Below are 4825 nucleotides of genomic sequence, written 5' to 3'. Positions count from 1 at the left end.
AATAGTTTTCGTTGATATCATACCCCACTGACGCTAAATCTGAAACTCGAGGTTCCTATATTTTGAAATTTTTTCGACCTCCTTTTGACACAAGTTGTTGTTATTTGGTAATGCTGTCTTTTGATGTTTATCGACTAGTAGTATATCTGGTCTGTTGTGAGGGACTGTTTTATCAGTTAAAATCGTACTATCCCAATACAGTTTATTGCTTTCGTTTTCCAGGATGGTCTCCGATCGGTACTTGTAGTATGGCACTTTTTCCAGCTGAATTAGTTCGAATATGGTTGCCAATTTTTGGTGTAGTATATTTCCTACTGCATCGTGTCTCTCTTTATATTAATTTCCTGCAAATATTCGACATCCTCCCGTGATATGCTGGATTGTTTCATTTGTTGAAAACCAATATCGGCATCGATCGTAAGTAATAGTTCGATCTTTTATGATAATATGCAGTAATTTCTCGTCTTTGAGATCACTTGATCTTGGATGGCTAGAAGAAAACCTTGTTCTGGATAAATCGCACCTGATGAGAGCCAATAGTTCGATGCTTCAATGTCGACATGATCCTGGTTCGTCTTGTTGAAATGTCTTCCATGCAAGGGCTTCTCTCTCCATCTTTGCAGTTTTTCTTGGATTGTAAAGGTGTTGATTCGTCTGCTTCACACAGTGTTTTGTAGACCTCTGATGTACTTGCTTGATCTCTGAAGTATTTTCGTAGGCTTTCTATCTGACAACTAGCAAGACCATGATCTCCGTCATACCCCTGCCTCCTATATTTCTGGGCAGCGTAGTCCTCTCAATGCTGCTTTTCGGATGGTGCTTGTTTTCTTTTATCATCAGCGTTCTCATTTTGCGTTGCAAGTTCTCGATGTCTATTTTGCTCCATGGAACTATACTGAATGAGTATGTTAGAATTGAACATGCATATATGTTGATAGCCCTCTTCATGTTCTTGCTGTTGAGGATTGTTTTTAATTTCTTTTTGGTTCTCCTAATGAACTCAGTAGTTAAGTCTTGCTTCATTTTTAGGTGGTTGATTCGTCGGTTCTGTTTCATTCCAAGGTATTTGTAAAGATCATCGGACTTCATTGCTTCTATTTCCTGTCCATTTGCAAGAGTAATCGGTTCATCTCGAATTTCATACCTACATCTTTCGGAAAAGAACTAGTTTGACCATAATTTCTAGGTGGTTCTTATTGGCTGTTATCAGTTTCAAATCGTCCATGTTATTATTATCCATTATTATTATTGTGTTGAAAACCATTCCAGATAATTGAACGATATATTTTTCATTCAATTCCCGAAAAGTTCTCAAGTCTTGTGCAAATTTACGGATCACTCTAGAGATGGTCCGAAAGACATGGGAATTTTTTAAAAATGACCTTTAAAAATGTCAATAAGTCCATCTTTTCAAATGGCATGCCCTGAATTTTTTTTTTTGCTTGACGGATACCCTAATGAGAAGTATTCATTTTTTGTCTTGACATGTGCCTAAAATGAATAATTTTCAAAATGCGTCGCATTTCGCATACAATTGCAAAATAGATAATATAACTCAACTCTATTCAATAACTATTAGTGATATCAAAGGTAAGCCAAATGAAAAAACTCATCAAAACATTTGGAAACATTTTGACCTATATAGAGTTGTGTGCTCTTCAAAGATGCAATTGGCGCATGAATATATATGCGCTCAGAAGCTCCTGACTTCACGCCAGTGATTTTCCAATTTTTATCTAGTATTATTGTGTTACAAGAAATCAAGATTGAGTTGAAAAATTGCGTATTCGATCTCAGAAAGAGAAAAAGAAAGACAAATTTGAATACCTCCGAAACATTTTGTGTTTTCCATCGACCTCTAATCGTCCTGAAAGTTCTAAAAAAAATCAAAAGAACTAACATATCTACAAGAGTTCATCTTGATGTGAAATCCCCACAATAAAATTATACGAAGCTATTATTTTCGACAAGTTCAAGGCTGAATCTTCAACAGTCTAACATGCATTTTTACCTGGCCATAATTAGCATAAATAATAAAATACAAGATATGGGAATCCTAATGAAATATCTTTTATGGTTCGAATATTTTAATCCTCTTATCGTAATCTATCAATTGATATTCAACGCATGCCATCGTTTTAAACTCCTACGTGCACTTTCAAAAAGCGCATTTTTCCAACAATATCTCATGTTCTCACTACGTATGTTCTAAATTTTAAGTAGAATACTAGTGTTGATTTCTTCGCATTTGAATGGTCAACGTCGATTGTTTTTCACTATCTACGTATGTTGTACGTTTAACGATTATGTTGACATCATGTAGTATTCTAGACTACTAATAGTATAGGAGGATTTTCCATTTCGTGTTGAATTTCCAATAAGTGAAAGTACTTGATATTTACTGTAGGCAAACTGGAAATATAAACTTGGATTTTTCGATTCACCATAATTTGAGTAATTATTATAAAAAAGGAGTGACCTCCTTCTCAAACAATTGATCATGACTACAATGATCAAGACTCGAAAAAAAAATAATGGAGGAGCATCGAAGTTTCCGTCCGTGAAAAAAATTGGGGATTCTGGATGACAAACAGTTGACCACCTTTTTTTTTCAATCAAACTGAATAATGACTGCCTTTTATCATGCAATTCGGATGACTAATTATAATATTTACGTGGTTGAGACGAGAAATGCAAGGTGGTTCATCTATACGATAATCTGCATTTCTGAATATGTGTTAAGAGTATTCATTACAATTTATTATCTTGATAATTTACCCAAAAATCTCCACACCGGTAATTTTTCAATAAAGTAATAAAGTTATATGATTGTATAGTATATCCAAAGTCACTCGAACTAGTCCATAAAAATGCTTGGCCAGATGTCCCTTTGAAGTGGATACTGCGATTCGCTAAATACCGGGGTTTATTTGAAAGTATTGTTAGGTCATAAATTCACTGGCCCCAAAGAAATTTCTGGAAACTTGGACAATCCTTGTATAATCCAAATATTCTGGCTTCCTCCAAGTGACTTTGGATATACTATACCTTAACATTTCAGTTCCTCAATGATAATGACCAAATTCTATGCAACTGGTTCTTTTCGTTTTTCACGAATACTCTGTGTATGGGTGGAGTAAGGACACAGTTATGAAGCTCACAAATAATAGACAAATCAGAAAGAGTTAGGGTATACAATTCTTAAATCAAATAAATTTATGTGGAATTATATATAAGGTGTCCCATAAGGAAGTTTATATGTAAAAATAAATTAAAAAAATGTGTCGTTTGTCGAAAAAAGGTTCTTTAATTAAGGAAATACTCTATTTTGGAATTTATTTCCCAAAAGTAATGAATGCCATCTATCCTGAAGGTTAATTTGCTTGAAAGAATTTAATTAAATTTCAAACTCCATCCTGCTGAAACCATATTCTTGGGTTGAAACCAAGAAAGTTCTGCAGTGCAGGAAACAAATTCAATGTACTTGCACTTTTCCGAATGGAAAAGTCGGGATCATCACGAACATATTGATCATCTCTTTCCGCGTTTGTTTCTGTTCTCAATATATTTGGGCACCCAGTTGGATAGTGTTGAACCGGTTTCCTCAATTTTTTTCACCCATTTCTCATGAGAAATGATAGGGGCATCATTTAAGTGAAGAAAGTGTCAAATATTTGTCAAAAATTTTCGTAACATTCGCGTACGCAAAACGCGCTATTCTCTCCCGAGAAACGCTACACAGCGAGTTAATCCATATGCGAATATATGATTTCGTTTACATATCCCCTCCGTCCCTCCGAATCATAGAGTAATAAATATAGATAGAGGAAGTATACGCAATTTTACATGTCCCCAACATGGTTAGATTACGTTGTCGGATTGTGATATATTTTCAAATCCACAATTTTACTATATCGTTATGATTGTATATTATATTGAATTAAATATAATAATTTGAGTGATTCCTTATTAAATAGGCAAATTTCAATATTTGGAATTCGATATTTTTCCTAATTGTCGAATTTACAACAAGCAGAATATTTATTATTTTCTGTAGGTATCTACCTGCTGAAATCCAAGGTTTGGCAACTTTTGCTCTCCTAGTGTCATCGGTTGTTTCACGTCGTTTGGAGCGATTGAAGTTTCCTTTCGTGAATTTCTGATATATTTTTAGTTATTATGAAACCTTGATTCACTATAGGACATAAGAAGTTCGTTCTTTGTGGATAAACTCGCGAATTGAGTGAAATACCGTATCACAGATATGTTTTCACTTCCGCGCGCTTCATGTCGAATTTGATCTTAGTTCATGTTGGGGACAAAATTTGCGCACTGAAAATGACATGTGCTCTCTCTATCCATGTTCATTACTCTTATCTTCGAATCATTATGTTCACATAAGCTAAGCAAATATTAACTCTCTTTTGATAGTTTTCTAAGGATTTTAAAATTAATTTCAAGTAATATCTATTCGTAAACTGTAAATGTTCCAAAAATAATGCTGATGTTGGATTTCTCCAAAAGTTGACATGATTGAATATCTTGCTAATAGGTCCCTATTTCACATCTGTACAGAAAGCTCATTAATGATTGAAATTTATTCATACCATCAATTCGTATTTCAAAGTGACTTGACTGGGAATTTCGAAAGAATGAGTTGGTGTCCTGATTGGTGGAAAATCCTGGAATTTTACATACGATCCCATATTCATTAATACCTCTTCAGTATTCTGGTTTTACCACACCTGAATTTTTTTCTTATAGAAAACAGAATGGGACCTCATATATTATTAGAGTTGGGTCAATAAAAAAAAGCAAAATATTT

This window comes from Harmonia axyridis, chromosome 5, assembly GCF_914767665.1.
Source record: "Harmonia axyridis chromosome 5, icHarAxyr1.1, whole genome shotgun sequence".
NCBI classification, from domain to species: Eukaryota; Metazoa; Arthropoda; class Insecta; order Coleoptera; family Coccinellidae; genus Harmonia; species Harmonia axyridis.
Note: the sequence above shows the minus strand (reverse complement) of the source record.